This window comes from Pristiophorus japonicus, chromosome 15 (assembly GCF_044704955.1).
Source record: "Pristiophorus japonicus isolate sPriJap1 chromosome 15, sPriJap1.hap1, whole genome shotgun sequence".
NCBI lineage: Eukaryota > Metazoa > Chordata > Chondrichthyes > Pristiophoridae > Pristiophorus > Pristiophorus japonicus.
The window spans coordinates 125389431-125406484 of NC_091991.1; the positions used below are offsets into that span (position 1 = coordinate 125389431).

A 17054-nucleotide genomic window follows, 5' to 3' on the forward strand; every position below is an offset into this window, starting at 1 on the left:
GTAGTGCACAAGTTATCTCTGTGGATTGTTGCAGGTGATGGTCCAATGCTACTCGGAAGAAGGTAGATGGGGAAGATCCAGTGGAAATGGGAAGACCTCTTCACTCCAGCAATCGATGTCCCCCTTGCTCAGAGGCCGAGCAAAACCTCACCTTCGCTTGGCAAGACACCAGAGAACAGGCCAGCGCAGCACCTGAGGCACAGACCGTCTATCACGACCGCGTGGCAATGAGCTGACTGGAACGACCTAAAAGTACCTACCTGGCTCCAGTGGCAGGACCCCTGGGACGGAAGATCGAATTCACAGCCATTCTTCCAGCTTTTGTGGCAGAATCACGGGAGAGAAGGATCAAGGCAGCTGTTTTGGGCCAGGGATTCCTAAGAGTCGGTGGGGATGTTCCATTTTTTCAAGGAGGCTTTGAAGCATTTTCTCTGCCCTCCTGGGACTCACCTACCATGACGTAGCTCGGAGTAGAGTGCTTGTTTCGAGAGTCTAGTATCGGGCATGTGGACAATGTGGCCCATCCATCACAGCTAATCGAGTGTGGTCAATGCTTCGATGCTGGGGATGTTGGCCTGGGAGAGAATGCCGACATCGGTGTGTCTATCCTGCCAATGAATTTGCAGGATTTTGCGGAGGCAAAATCTAATTAGATAAAGGCAGGCAGTTGTTATACTATGCAGCCCACCTTTGCGTACAGCCTGGTGTCATAAGAGATAACAACTATCAGAGAGATGAAATAGAGAGGGTAGTAGAATGCCAGAAGCTAGAAGTCAGTGTTGGTGATCTAAGAAAAGGTGGAAAAGAAAAGGGAACTAGAGAACCAAAATGAGTTGCTGAGATGATGGTTCAAAGGATGAAAAAAAAGAAACTTAAAGTTGAAACCAGCAGTGGAGCTGATGGTAAATGCAGCCAGCAATGAAACATGAGAATTACCGAATTAAAGGCTGCTGGAATTTCACTTTGTGTGAAAGCGCATGTGAATGTGTGGAAGTTTCCTGACTATGAATGTTTAAGAAGTTATAGCATTTCTTTTGTTTGAAAATCTGTCCTTAAATCATAGATTTAAAGTAATTGGCAGAAGGATTAGAGGGGAGTTGAGGAGAACCTTTTTCACCCAGAAGATGGTGGGGTCTGGAACTCACTGCCTGAAGGGGTCGTGGTTGCAGATACCCTCATTGCATTTAAAACGTACTTGGACATTCACTTGAAGTGGTGTAACTTGCAAGGCTATGGACCAAGAGCTGGAAAGTGGGATTAGGCTGGATAGCTCTTTTTCGGCCGGCACAGACACGATGGGCCAAATGGCCTCCTTCTGCACTGTAAACTTCTATGATTCTATATGATTCAATGGCTGTGTGATTGTATTTATTGTCTATGCCACCCTCTGTTCTGTTCAGAGCTAAAAGGCGTTTAATCTTTGTCTTTCATATTGCAAGTATTTAAAGATTTGTAAATCAATGTCTTTTCTGCAAGCATATGCTGCTTTAAGTTTGTTAACTGTTTTCTCTATGTATGTATAGACTAGTGTATTATTTTTGAGATACTGAGTCATGTTTTGGTTTTGAACTGTGAAAAGCTGTGTATTAGATCAATTGGAACTTTTCAAAGCACTTTGTTTTAATTGGAGTGCAGCTAAAAATTGCTATTGCTTTATGCAGTTTACATTAAAAGTACATGGTCTTGTTTTAAATCAATTTGAACGTTTACAAAGCACTGTCTTCTTAATTTGGTTACTCCAAGTTCGAGACCTGCTAGTGTGATTGGCTCCTATCACATCCCCTAAGATTTTGACAAGCAAGAAGTAATTTGGAATAAAAGGGATTTACCTCTGAGGAGGGCAAGACGTTGCCTTCAGCGGAGGTTGACAGGAGGCAACAACCCTGAGGGGTGGTTAAAGTCCGAGCCCATTCTAAAATCACCCTAGGGCCAGTGAGAATGGCAAGGCAGATCAGCCAGCCAAGAAGTTTTAGATGGCTCTAGAAGTATGGGAACCAGCATCGTGCAGGGCCAGATAAATAACGTTCGAAGTGAAACACCCCCTTTAGATCTTGCAGAGGTGCAGGGATGGACCCTTGAATAAAATTAGTCCAAGCGGCCTTCAAAGGTGAGGGTTCATGGCCCTAATGATGCATTTAACAGAAAGGACAATTTTTACAGTACAGGATAACTAGTTATTTTATCATGGTACTTCATAATGAGAAGGTCCATTGAGCCCACATCCCTAGTGGGCACCAGAAGGGTGACAGCTAGGACCAAAGGCCAGTGCAGCAGATATGGTGGCCTTGTATGCATTATTAGTGACTGCCTCATGTATGCTCAGTATGATCCCAGGCCCAGAGTTAAAATACCCTCTAGCCATGTTCCATTATCTAGGGCCACAACTGATTCCCTGTTTTTCTTTTAAACAGGTGACCATGACCTTCCAGACGGCATGGAAGTTGATGGTACAGCAGGTGATCCACCAGTTTTAAGAATTTAAGACCTTATCTGCAGATGACAAATGTACATCGTGGTGATAATTTGGACTAAAGGCTTTGCCTTTCAAAGTCTTAGCCTTATCCCATTTGTTACCTTCCTAGACAGTGTGCTCGAGAAGGAGAGATATGGAAGTCACCTCCAAACTAATTCAGCTCCCAACTCACTCTCAACAAGCTCCCCGCTGGAGTGGAACTAAACTATAGAACAACTGAGAACCTGTTCAACCTTTGTTGCCTCCAGACTAGATCCAAGGGCGTCCCAACTTCTGTCATTGAACTACGGTACGCGGACGACGCTTGTGTCTGCGCACACTCAGAGGCTGAACTCCAAGCCATCTTCAACGCCTTCACTGAGGCGTACGAAAGCATGGGCCTTACATTAAACATCCATAAGACAAAGGTCCTCCACCAACCTGACCCCGTCACACAGCACTGCCCCCCGGTCATCAAAATCCACGGTGCGACCTTGGACAATGTTGGCCATTTTCCACACATAGAAACATAGAAAATAGGTGCAGGAGCAGGCCATTCGGCTCCTCGAGCCTGCACCGCCATTCAATATGATCATGGCTGATCATGCAACTTCAGTACCCCACTCCCGCCTTCTCTCCATACCCCCGATCTCCTTAGCCATAAGGGCCACAGCTAACTCCCTCTTGAATATATCCAACGAACTGGACTCAACAACTTTCTGTGGTAGAGAATTCCACAGGTTCTCCACTCTCTGGGTGAAAAGGTTTCTCCTCATCTGAGTCCTATATGGCTTACCCCTTATTCTTAGACTGTGACCCCTGGTTCTGGACTTCCCCAACATCGGGAACATTCTTCCTGCATCTAACCTGTCCAGTCCTGTCATAATTTTATATGTTTCTATGAGATCCCCTCTCATTTTTCAAAATTCCAGTGAGTATAAGCCTAGCCGATCCAGTCTTTCTTCATATGTCAGTCTTGCCATCCTGGGAATCAGTCTGGTGAACCTTCACTGCACTCCCTCAATACCAAGCGTGTCTTTCCTCAGATTAGGAGACCAAAACTGCACACAATACTCAAGGTGTGGTCTCACCAAGGCCCTGTATAACTGCAGTAAGACCTCTCTGCTCCTATATTCAAATCTTCTCGCTATGAAGGCCAGCATGCCATTTGCTTTCTTTACTGCCTGCTGTACCTGCATGCCTACCTTCAGTGACTGATGTACCATGACACCCAGGTCTCGTTACACCTCCCCTTTTACTAATCTGTCATCATTCAGATAATAATCTGTCTTCCTGTTTTCGTCACTAAAGTTGATAATCTCACATTTATCCACCTTATACTGCATCTGTCATGCATTTGCCCATTCACCTAACCTGTCCAAGTCACCCTGCAGCTCCTTAGCATCCTTCTCACAGCTCACACTGCCACCCAGCTTAGTGTGATCTGCAAACTTGGAGATATTACATTCAATTCCTTCATCAAAATTATTAATGTATATTGTAAATAGCTGATGTCCCAGCACTGAACCTTGCGGCACCCCACCAGTCACTGCTTGCCATTCTGAAAAGGACCCGTTTATTCCCACTCTTTGCTTCCTGTCTGCCAACCAGTTCTCTATCCACGTCAATACATTGCCCCCAATACCATGTGCCTTAATTTTGCACACCAATCTCTCGGGAGCTTACTATCAGCAAGGGCAGACAACACTGCTTCTAGTGTGCCGGCGCCACCTTCGGTGCCTGAGGAAGAACGTGTTTGAAGACCAGGACCTCAAATCTGGCACCAAGCTTATGGTCTACAGGGCAGTAGTGATACCTGCCCTCCTATATGGCTCAGAGATGTGGATTATATAGAGCAGACACCTCAAGGCGCTGGAGAAGTACCACCAGCACTGCCTCCGCAAGATCCTGCAAATCCACTGGGAGGACAAGGAGTCGGGCAGCGTCGGCGAGAGGCGACAGTCCGGGGTGTGTGGAGACCTACTAAAGGCCGCGAGTGCAGGAGTCGGGCAGCGTCGGCGAGAGGCTTGTGCAGCTACAGGAGGAAGGCAAAAAAGAAGTAGAAAGAAACAGAAAGGTGACGTCACAGCCAAGGGGGTAAGTGATTGGTGAGTAGTTTTTCTTTTTTCTCTTCTATAACAGGGAGTAAACTTTAGCATTGTTGTTGCCAATTTAAGTGTATCTAAGGGTTAATCATGGCAGGGGAGCTCGGTCTCGTGATATGCTCCTACTGTACCATGTGGGAACTCAGGGACACTTCCGGTGTCCCTGACGACTACGTGTGCGGAAAGTGTATCCGCCTCCAGCTCCTGACGGTCCGCGTTGCAGAATTGGAGCTGAGGGTGGATTTGCTCTGGAGCATCCACGATGCTGAGAATGAAGTGAGTTGGTCTTACTGCAGGTGAAGGGTCCACAGCCAGCTAGGGAATGGAAGACCAGCAGGAAGAGCAGTGCAAGGAAGGTAGTGCAGGGGTCCCCTGCGGTCATCCCCCTGCAAAACAGATACACCGCTTTGAGTACTGTTGAGGGGGATGACTCATCAGGGGAGGGCAGCAGCAGCCAAGTTCATGGCTGACTCTGCTACACAGAAGGGCACGAAAAAGAGTGGGAGCGCAATAGTGATAGGGAATTCAATTGTAAGGGGAATAGATAGGCGTTTCTGCGGCCGCTACCGAGACTCCAGGATGGTATGCTGCCTCCCTGGTGCAAGGGTCAAGGATGTCTCGGAACAGGTGTAGGACATTCTGAAAAGGGAGGGTGACAGACAGTTGTCGTGGTGCACATTGGTACCAATGATATAGGTAAAAAAAGGGATGAGGTCCTACGAGACGAATTTAAGGAGCTAGGAGCTAAATTAAAATGTAGGACCTCAAAAGTAGTAATCTCGGGATTGCTACCAGTGCCACGTGCTAGTCAGAGTAGGAATCGCAGGATAGCTCAGATGAATACATGGCTTGAGCAGTGGTGCAGCAGGGAGGGATTCAAATTCCTGGGGCATTGGAACCGGTTCTGGGGGAGGTGGGACCAGTACAAACCAGACGGTCTGCACCTGGGCAGGACCGGAACCAATGTCCTAGGAGGAGTGTTTGCTAGTGCTGTTGGGGAGGAGTTAAACTAATATGGCAGGGGGACGGGAACCAATGCAGGGAGACAGGGGGAAACAAAATGGAGATAGAAGCAATAGACAGAAAGGAGATGAGTAAAAGTGGAGGGCAGAGAAACCCAAGGCAAAAAACAAAAAGGGCCACTGTGCAGCAAAATTCTAAAGGGTCAACGTGTAATAAAAAGGCAAGCATGAAAGCTTGGTGCCTCAATGCAAGGAGTATTCGGAACCCAGGAGAGGGCTTTAAGCTAGTTAGAGTGGGTGAGAGCTCAGATGAACAGGACCCCAAGAAAGAATGCAAAAGGCAGGAGGCAACAGAGCAGAGTAGCACTGGGGTAAGTGTAAACCACAAGGTGATAGGAAGGGACAATATGTATGAATATAAAGGGGCTGCAGGAGCAGTCAAAACTAAAAATTATGGTTTAAAAACTAGTATTAAAACACTCTACCTAAACGCACGCAGCATTCGAAATAAAGTAAATGAGTTGACGGCACAAATCATTACAAATGGGTGTGATTTGGTGGCCATTACAGAAACGTGGTTGCATGGTGGCCAAGGCTGGGAATTAAATGTACAGGGGTATCTGACAATTCGGAAAGATAGACAAGAAGGGAAAGGAGGTGGGGTAGCTCTATTAATAAAGGATGATATCAGGGCAGTTGTGAGAGACGATATTGGCTCTAATGAACAAAATGTTGAATCATTGTGGGTGGAGATTAGAGATAGTAAGGGAAAAAAGTCACTGGTGGGCATAGTTTATAGGGCCCCCAAATAATAACTTCACGGTGGGGTGGGCAATAATCAGGGGAATAATGGAGGCATGTGAAAAAGGAACGGCAGTAATCATGGGGGATTTTAACCTACATATCGATTGGTCAAATCAAATCGCACGGGGTAGCCTTGAGGAGGAATTCATAGAATGCATACGGGATTGTTTCTTAGAACAGTATGTTACAGAACCTACAAGGGAGAAAGCTATCTTAGATCTGGTCCTGTGTAATGAGTCAGGAATAATAAACGATCTCCTAGTAAAAGATCCTCTCGGAATGAGTGCTCACAGTATGGTTGAATTTGTAATACAGATTGAGGGTGAGGAAGTAGTGTCTCAAACGAGCGTACTATGCTTAAACAAAGGGGACTATAGTGGGATGAGGGCAGAGTTGGCTAAAGTAGACTGGAAACACAGACTAAACGGTGACACAATTGAGGAACAGTGGAGGACTTTTAAGGAGCTCTTTCATAGTGCTCAACAAAAATATATTCCAGTGAAAAAGAAGGGTGGTAAGAGAAGGGATAACCAGCCGTGGATAAACAAGGAAATAAAGCAGAGTATCAAATTAAAAACCAATGCGTATAAGGTGGCCAAGGTTAGTGGGAAACTAGAAGATTGGGAAAATTTTAAACGACACCAAAGAATGACGAAGAAAGCAATAAAGAAAGGAAAGATAGATTACGAAAGTAAACTTGCGCAAAACATAAAAACAGATAGTAAAAGCTTTTACAGATATATAAAACGGAAAAGAGTGACTAAAGTAAATGTTGGTCCATTAGAAGATGAGAAGGGGGATTTAATAATGGGAAATGTGGAAATGGCTGAGACCTTAAACAATTATTTTGCTTCGATCTTCACAGTGGAAGACACAAAAACCATGCCAAAAATTGCTGGTCACGGGAATGTGGGAAGGGAGGACCTTGAGATAATCACTATCACTAGGGGGGTAGTGCTGGACAGGCTAATGGGACTCAAGGTAGACAAGTCCCCTGAACCTGATGAAATGCATCCCAGAGTATTAAAAGAGATGGCGGAAGTTATAGCAGATGCATTCGTTATAATCTACCAAAATTCTCTGGACTCTGGGGAGGTACCAGCGGATTGGAAAGCAGCTAATGTTACGCCTCTGTTTAAAAAGGGGGGCAGACAAAAGGCAGGTAACTATAGGCTGGTTTGTTTAACATCTGTAGTGGGGAAAATGCTTGAAGCTATCATTAAGGAAGAAATAGCGGGACATCTAGATAGGAATAGTGCAATCAAGCAGACACAACATGGATTCATGAAGGGGAAATCATGTTTAACTAATTTACTGGAATTCTTTGAGGATATCACGAGCATGGTGGCTAGAGGTGTACCGATGGATGTGGTGTATTTAGATTTCCAAAAGGAATTTGATAAGGTGCCACACAAAAGGTTACTGCAGAAGATAAAGGTACACGGAGTCAAAGGAAATGTATTAGCATGGATAGAGAATTGGCTGGCTAACAGAAAGCAGAGAGTCGGGATAAATGGGTTCTTTTTGGGTTGGAAATTGGTGGTTAGTGGTGTGCCACAGGGATCGGTGCTGGGACCACAACTGTTTACAATATACATAGATGACCTGGAAGAGGGGACAGAGTGTAGTGTAACAAAATTTGCAGATGACACAAAGATTAGTGGGAAAGCGGATTGTGTAGAGGACACAAAGAGGCTGCAAAGAGATTTAGATAGGTTAAGCGAATGGGCTAAGGTTTGGCAGATGGAATACAATGTCGGAAAATGTGAGGTCATCCACCTTGGAAAAAAAAACAGTAAAAGGGAATATTATTTGAATGGGGAGAAATTACAACATGCTGTAGTGCAGAGGGACCTGGGGATCCTTGTGCATGAATCCCAAAAAGTTAGTTTGCAGGTGATCAGGAAGGCGAATGGAATGTTGGCCTTCATTGCGAGAGGGATGGAGTACAAAAGCAGGGAGGTCCTGCTGCAACTGTACAGGGTATTGGTGAGGCCGCACCTGGAGTACTGCATACAGTTTTGGTCACCTTACTTAAGGAAGGATATACTAGCTTTGGAGTGGGTACAGAGACGATTGACTAGGCTGATTCTGGAGATGAGGGGGTTACCTTATGATGATAGATTGAGTAGACTGGGTCTTTACTCATTGGAGTTCAGAAGGATGAGGGGTGATCTTATAGAAACATTTAAAATAATGAAAGGGATAGACAAGATAGAGGCAGAGAGGTTGTTTCCACTGGTCGGGGAGACTAGAACTAGGGGGCACAGCCTCAAAATACGGGGGAGCCAATTTAAAACCAAGTTGAGAAGGAATTTCTTCTCCCAGAGGGTTGTGAATCTGTGGAATTCTCTGCCCAACGAAGCAGTTGAGGCTAGCTCATTGAATCAAATCACAGATAGATAGATTTTTAACCAATAAGGGAATTAAGGGTTACGGGGTGCGGGTGGGTAAGTGGAACGGAGTCCATGGCCAGATCAGCCATGATCTTGTTGAATGGCGGAGCAGGCCCGAGGGGCTAGATGGCCTACTCCTGTTCCTAATTCTTATGTTCTTATGTAGGATCGACGCACCAGCGTCAGTGTCCTCGCTCAGGCCAACATCCCCAGCGTCGAAGCACTGACCACACTCAACCAACTCTGTTAGGCGGGCCACATCGTCCGCATGCCCGACACGAGACTCCTTAAGCAAGCGCTCTACTCGGAACTCCTATGCGGCAAGCGAGCCCCAGGTGGGCAGAGGTAATGTTTCAAGGACACCCTCAAAGCCTCCTTGATAAAGTGCAACATCCCCACTGGCACCTGGGAATCCCTGGACCAAGACTGCCCTAAGTGGAGGAAGAGCACCCTGGAGGGCGCTGAGCACCTCGAGTCTCATCGCCGAGAGCATGCAGAAACCAAGCGCAAACAGCGGAAGGAGTGTTCAGCAGACCAGGCTCCCCACCCACCCTTTTCTTCAACCACTGTCTGCCCCACCTGTAACAGAGACTGTAATTTCCACATTAGACTGTACAGCCACCTGAGACCTCAGTTTTAGAGTGGAAGCAAGTCTTCCTCAATTTCGAGGGACTGCTGTGGTGATGAATTACGAACACTTCGGTCTCAAACGTGGAACCACCATGTAAAACCACCAACCACCCACTTGTTTCTGAAATTGGAATTAATAAGATAAATTGATACGAAAAGGGAAAATCTTCTTGAAGTTTAAGGGGATAATCCAATTTTCATTGGAAGAAACTGATGAAAAGTAGTCTCTGTGGTCAAGCTAATTCCTGTGTATCAAGAAAGAAAGTTTTTGTGGAAATAAAATTGAACATTGACAAAACCTGTCAGTCCAACATTACAGCTGTTTGGATTTGGGATCCTTTTGAACTGATAAAATAGACTCAGGCACAATATAGCAGGTTATATCTGGGAAATAAAAGATCCACTAAAATGATTTAACAAACAAAATGTGTTAACAACTGGGACTAAGTGGAAATTTGTTATCGATGTTTCCTAGCTTTAATATTGTATTGAATAGCAAAGCTCTTCCAGGGCTCATGAATGAGATAGAATGGTAAATTATGGGATGCCCCACATAGGATGCAAGATAGAAACTGGAAAATTACACCACCAAAGGGAGATTTTTCTAAAATAATTTTCTTAGTTGAATTGGAATAAATCACATGGGGCACAATTCACCAAAATATACCAATCTGGTATTAATGCATTCTAATGAAAGCCAGGAAAGTGTAGGTGAGAATAGTAACTTGATAGCTTTGTCTTGGAGAAGTTTGTCTCCTTGCCTACGAACTTTTTAAGAAAGTTGTAGTCAATAATCTGGCCACTACCTGAGACATCAGCATCATGCAGGGGGAGATGAACAAAGATCGCAGACACCCCCTGGTCTTTTGATAAGATCACTTGGAAGCCCAAGAATGGCTTGTATCAGATGTCACATGTGGCATGCTATTGGTATACCGCTGTGTGTGTGTGCAAATGTGATTTGTTATGTGTGAAGCAACTTGCGTGTAGAAATGCATGGTGAATTTGCACTGAAGAATGAGTCACGGACATGTTTAGTTACTTGACAACAGCACAACGTGAAATGGTTAATGTGGCTCAGGGGGGTGAGACAACTTTTAAACCATCAAGGCACTGACACATACTCCATAGAGAAACTAACTACTTAATGAAACAATCAGGATAGAGTTAAACACACTGGTACCAATCAGAGGGATTAAAATTAAAGTAAAGAGGGATATAGAATTTGGATTGAGACAATCGAGGGCTGGGGAGAAGCCAGTTTCAAGGGAGAGGTCAGACAGCCCCCAACTACTGCAAGTACATCTTTTGATATCCCAACAAATATAATTGAAGGAACCAGACAAATCCCTAAATGCTTACTTTACTCCTCAATAAGGAACTACAGTTTTTAATCTCGGAGTAATCGATGCCCAAGTCAACTTGCCGAACTGCCTTACATTAACAAGTTCAGATCAAATTTAAGTTTTCTTCCCAACCCTCGATTAGGATACCCACAAGCTACTGAGTGAACGAATTAGCCCTTTCTTGTCAGACCATCATAGAATAATCCATACAACAAATCATGTACTATTTATTAACTACAAAATCACAAACTAAAATTAAACATTGAGCGTACAAGCAATTAATAGATACAAGTAGATATAGGAAGGTTCCTTTAGACATTTGAATGGTAATAATTAATAGATGGACAGTTATTTAACAAAATAGGTAACAGAGGTTACACAAGCAATTCAGTGTGCCACTGTAAATAAGCTGAATATTAGTTATAGCAGCAATCAGAGTTTGAGATCATTACAACTGATGAGGTTGTTTTAGAGCTGATCCCCTAGATAAGTCATCATCAGCATTCAATAGTCTGTCTATCAAATAGCTCAATGTCTATGTGCATGATTAGCAATGTTCCAGATCTTATATAATCTTGTCCTTGAACGATGTGGCTGAGTCAATCTCCTTCCTTCCCTGAGACACAGGCATTAGCTTCAGAAGTGTTGAATTGATGCACTCCTTTGCGGTGGTTATCTGTTCAACTTGGAATTTCGGTTACAGCTGAACCCACCTTATGCATGAGCAATGATACCAGCTAACGCCTTTTTCTCTCATCTTTCTCAATCTCAGACTATTTGCAATTAAATGACACTTAGCTCTGCTTGTAACTGGCTAGTATGCCTGTATAATTTCTCTATCTCCTCTCTGTTCTGAATATGTTGTATGTGCAAAGGTATCTTTCTGCATCCACTAGATAAAAGTTCTAACAGAAGACTAGAGGAAATAAACAAAAGTCTTCTTTGATTAACAAAGAGCGCCTAAGACATCTAACAAAGACAAAGAGAAACTCTGTGTTGATTACGACTGACTACCGAGAGAGACTGCTACGATTAACAGAGATAAAGATTGACTAATCTCAGTGACACATGTGCCAGGACGGTTCCAACCCCTCTTTTGTCAATAATTTCCAAGTCAGTAAATATCCTGGGAGACCCTTATAGCACAGAAGCATAGATTTCTGGACTGGCTAGCTCTGCTTTACAACCTCATCTTTAACAAAAGATCCCACACAAATGCAATGACTCACTAAGTGCTTCTTCCCTGGTGTAGCTTGGTAGGAGGAATAAGGAGACCACATACTTCTTGGAAAAGAAGAGTCTATAGGGCCCAAATTTCCCCATGAGTTGCACCGTTCTTTTGGTGTAACTTGATTTTTCTGGTGTATCTTTTTGGTTGCAAATATGGCCATTTAATTTGCGCCAGTGTAAGTGAGCTAGTTACGTTTTTTGTTAGGTCAGTTTTTTTTCCCCAAAAGGGGCCGTTCCCAGCCACTTACACCATTTATGCCAATTTGGCCAGAAAAAAGTTGTACTAAACTAACTTAGGGTAGTGTATGTGTCCATTTTTGTCCGCACAGAAAGACCTTACTTACAGTTAAGGAATCGGCGCAAGTAACTATATTTAAAGCATCATCAAGCATCAAATAAAGCACAAAAAGTAATAAGCAATTAATGAACAAATAAAATATAATGAACCCTGCCTCTAAAGCACCAAGACCAAAGTAATAAGCAATCAATAACAAATAAAAATAATAGAAGGAACCCTGCACCTAAAGCACCAAAATCAATCAGTAAATAACAAATAAAAAATATAAGTCCTATCTTAGGGAACGCAGCGGGCCACCGATGAGGGAGCCCATTCGACCAGGGCTAAGTGGGGGGGTGGGGGGCAGGAGGAGAGATGGGGGGAAAGAGGTTTGAGGGGAGGTGGGGGAGGGGGGAGGAGGTGGAAGTACCCTCTTGTGAAGCATGTGTAGACTGATGTCCGGCATGGCATCAAACACCAGCATGAATCCCCGGTTCATCTGGTCGAGAGTTACAAACCCAGACCCCCAGAAACACTTCAGGAGTTTTACAATCAGGTCAGAGACATCGCCACTGGTGGATTCAAGAACCATCACCACGGGCCCCTCCCAGGCCAAAGTTCCATCTTGATTTTCTTAAAGTGTTTCTAATCTGTAAATCCCCTAATCCAAGGCTGAAAGGAATCAAATCATCTTTTGACACGAAGGGAAGAAAACAATCAGATGACATACAGCCTGCAGAGCACACTCTGGCCGCCGATGAGGGAGCCCATTCGGCCAGGGCTAGGCACAGGGTGCTTTGGGCCCCTCCCACATAGCCTACAGCGCGCGTCTTCAGCGCCGGATTTATATTGCGACTTTTATGTAGTGAAAGGTCCCAAGGCCCTTCCTTCACAGGAGTATTTTGAGACCGAACCACAGAAGGAGAAATTAGGGCAAGTGACCAAAAGCTTGGTCAAAGAGATAAGTTTTAAGGAGCGTCTTAAAGGAGCTAAGAGAGGTAGAGAGGCGGGGAGGTTTAGGGAGGGAGTTCCAAAGCTTGGGGCCTGGGCAACAGAAGGGAAGAATTGAAAAATAGGGAAGTTATGCTAAACATGTATCGAACCTTGGTTAGACTACACTTGGAGTACTGCGTACAGTTCTGGTCGCCATATCATAAATAGGATATAGAGGCATAGGGTGCAGAGAAGATTTATAAGGATGATACCAGAAACTGCGAAGGTATACACATCAGGAAAGATGAACAGGCTGGGTCTCTTTTCTCTTGGAAAAGAAGGCTGAGGGTGACCTAATAGAGGTATTTAAAATTATGAAGGGTTTTGATAGGGGAGATGTAGAGAATATGTTTCCACTTGTGTGGAGTCCAAAACTAGGGGCCCTAAATATAAACAGAAAATGCTGGAAATCTCAGCGGGTCAGGCAGCATCTGTGGAGAGAAAGCAGAGTTAATGTTTTGGGTCGATGACCCTTTGTTAGACCTAAACATAAAAACGTAGTTACTAATAAATCCAATAAGGAATTCAGGAGTAACTTATTTTCCCAGAGTGGTTAGAATGTGGACATTGATGCCACAAGGAGTAGTTGAGGTGGATAGCATAGATGCCCTTAAGAGGAAGCTAGGTAAGTACATGAGGGAGAAAGGAATAGAAGGATACACTGATATGGTTAGATGAAGTAGGGTGGAAGGAGGCTCGTGTGGAGCTTATGTACCAGCACAAACCAGTTGGGCTGAATGACCCGTTTCTGTGTTGTAAATTCTATGTAATCTTGAAGTCACCCTTCATGCAATTTAGAGGGCACTGTTCCTACACTATAGTATCTAATCAGCATCAGGCCAGTGACCTACTTACAGATAATGCACCAACGGATTGGCAGCTATACAAGTTAAAATCTAAGCTCCAATTTCAATTCAATATAAAGCACATTTTCTGTACTTTTTACCCACAGCTTATCTCCCACTTGCCATTAAATTATCAGCTCGACGCCATTACTCACTGTGATGTGCTCTCGGCTCTACAATCTGACTTCTCTCACTGGCCTTGGTGTCTTATTGAAGGTCATAAGATGTTTCTCACACCCATATTATTAACCTCTCTGGGTACTTTCCTTCATGTTCCTTTATCCTTTATACCGTTTCATGCATTCCAAGTAATTCTCTCATTTCAGTATCGTTAGTTTGCTCTTAGACCATCTGTCGTTCCTTAATTTCTTCCCTTTCACAGCATTTCAAAATCTTCTTTTCCCCCCACACAGAACATTAGTGATCGAAACCAGTAAAGCCTTACACTGCAATACATGTCCTTGATCTGCAACCACACAAGGCCTGTATCATATACCAAATCTCCTTCTGTACTGAAATATATTCCAGATCAATAATAAATCATGTTAAAATAAAGAGAGTACTAACTAATGTAGCTTAAATGAATAAAGTTTGTGCTTGTCGTTTACCAAACCACAAGCCGAGTCTATTAAGGCTGTGTAACTTGTACAATGATGCCATGATGATTTATTCTATGGTGAAGCAGGGTTCTAGTGAGCATCTCCCCTGTATCATCCCACTGTCCACATTAATCATGTAAACAGCAAAGCCTTTACAATCTAATCAAAAGACAAGAAACAAAAAATGATTTTGATGTCATTTTTAATAGATTGAGCAAGATTTCTTACAGTGCTGTGACCAGTAAATTTATGTATCCTAATTGTTTTAAAAAATAAATCCACACAAGAATCCAGGTGTTTTGTTTCTTGTTTTACAAAACTTAATAATTCTATTTAAAAACATTTTATGCAATAAACAGGTAAATACATTTCATAAATCAAATGAATACAGGAGTCCAGAAATCAACTGCCGGTTCAACAAATGAGAAAGAGAGCTGTTCATTTTTAGCAAGGACGACACAAATAACGAAAATACAACAAAGCAAAATATAACTGATGCGACATTAATTGGAATCTCTAATATAGTGTTGATATATTTAAAGGCTACTGTCGTCAAATTGAAATTCTGAACATATTTGATCTTTATTTCAAACTATGGTTCTATTTCTCGCATAGTCTAGTGTCATATTTCATAAACAGTCAATACTGGTTCTCAACAACAGATCAGAAGTCAAAGTGTATTAAGACAAGACTGCTGCCCAGATAAGAGGGGTGCCACTACATAAATATATTAACATTTACTATACATCTAAAGTGCAATTACTGTTTAAAAGTCTTACACTGATTGTCGTTGGTGCCAAAATTACTTTAAAATTCTGTGAAACAGTGTAGGCATTTTATTTTAAATAGTGAATCATGGAATGAAGTTAAAAATGTTTAAACAGCGAGATCACTGAAGCTAAAAAAAATCTGAAATTCATGTAGATTGACACTTCACATCAAAACACTTTTCACAGTAGTTCTAGCAGTTCATAATGATCTGTATTCCCATCTGTGACCTGCAACACCGTGCACATTACACCATTACAGTAATTATCAGGCATATAGAAAAAAAACTGATGAAAAACAATGTAATTATTTACAGTTGATTATTACAGTCTGACATACAGAGAGAGCCACATATTGTCTGATGTCATAATTCATGCACTGCAAAGCAAGAAAAAAAATAAAATTCACTTTTAGGATGGAAAAGTAGGTCTAAACTCAATTCTGTTTATCTGAGACAGTTCAGGACAAAGTTAAGTAGAAAATGTTTTGAATTTCTAAAATATCCCAATTTTCCCAAACCTGAAAGCTAAAACTTGTAATTCAAGAACAGAAAATGTAATGTGATGCAACAAAATGGTGAATAGCGGCACAAGCAGTTGTTGCAAAATGGCAAGATCATTTATCTTGGACTTTTTTTCTCCCTTATTTGAATCACTGATCACCTCTTTTAGTTTTCCCACCAGGTGGATCATTCATGCGGCTTAAAAAATGGCTGAACTGACTGCATATTTCTCCCCCAAGGGTGCATAAAGGTGAATCAAGTACAATCAATTCAGCTCAATAAAGAACATGCGTACATAAAGACTTTACTACTATATATTGCAACTAAAAATTGACATTTATAAAATAAAAATGTCCATCCATCACAAAAGTAGATTTTTTGTTTCCCATAGTTACAAAACCCAACTTAGTGTGAAAATGGGGAAAGTATAGGCTGCAAAACAATGTGTGTGCATAAACCAGTCCAGCAACTTTAAAACCTGAATGCAGTAAAATCCAAATATAGAATCTCTGCCATACACGCAACATATACATTAAAACAAATATTCAAACAAATTTTAAAAAAATCTACATTTAGAATCCACATATAATTACAAATAAGACATACAGTGGTTTTCTAGATAGCAGCAAATTACAGGGTGTCAAAGTAATTAAAAGACATGTTAATGGAACAGATGAATCTTGATACAGTGCACTCGCTCCATTAACCGATAGATAGGTAACACTGTATTATAATACATTCTGTATAGAATTAGAATTGCATCAGTGAGGGAGTGCCTCTAAGCTTCTTGAAATATGGCATTCCCTCCTCCCTGCTTGGCATATAGACATCCAGAAGAAATACAAATATATTCAGTGCAGACTGTCCGTTTTGTAGCTGAAAAGAAAAATATACATACCAGTAGCATTATAAAGTTGAAAAAAATCTTTACAAAAATACTTCCAGGCTCTCCCAATGGTTCTAAATTAATCAGCAACTAGCTGGGGCAACAGTGGGGATGCTATACTGGCCTCATCCATCCTGGATTAAGGAGGTGAAACTTGACCAGGATTTCTTGTCCAGATCACTATTCAGCAATTTTGGCTAGAAATGCATTGGCAGACATCAATTGACGACAGGATCTTGCTCGACTATGATGCCCACTG

General features: G+C 42.6%; 1 protein-coding gene across 3 annotated transcripts in view; it reads right to left on the reverse strand.

Moving 5' to 3' along the window:
• Window positions 1-14824: 14824 nt before the first annotated feature.
• Window positions 14825-17054, reverse strand: part of naa60 (N-alpha-acetyltransferase 60, NatF catalytic subunit) — a 30545-nt gene continuing 28315 nt past the window's right edge. For all 3 annotated transcript variants that reach the window (XM_070856705.1, XM_070856707.1, XM_070856706.1), the window contains one exon: window positions 14825-16785. The gene's annotated coding sequence lies outside the window, so the exon portion shown is untranslated. The remainder of the gene's footprint in view (window positions 16786-17054) is intronic.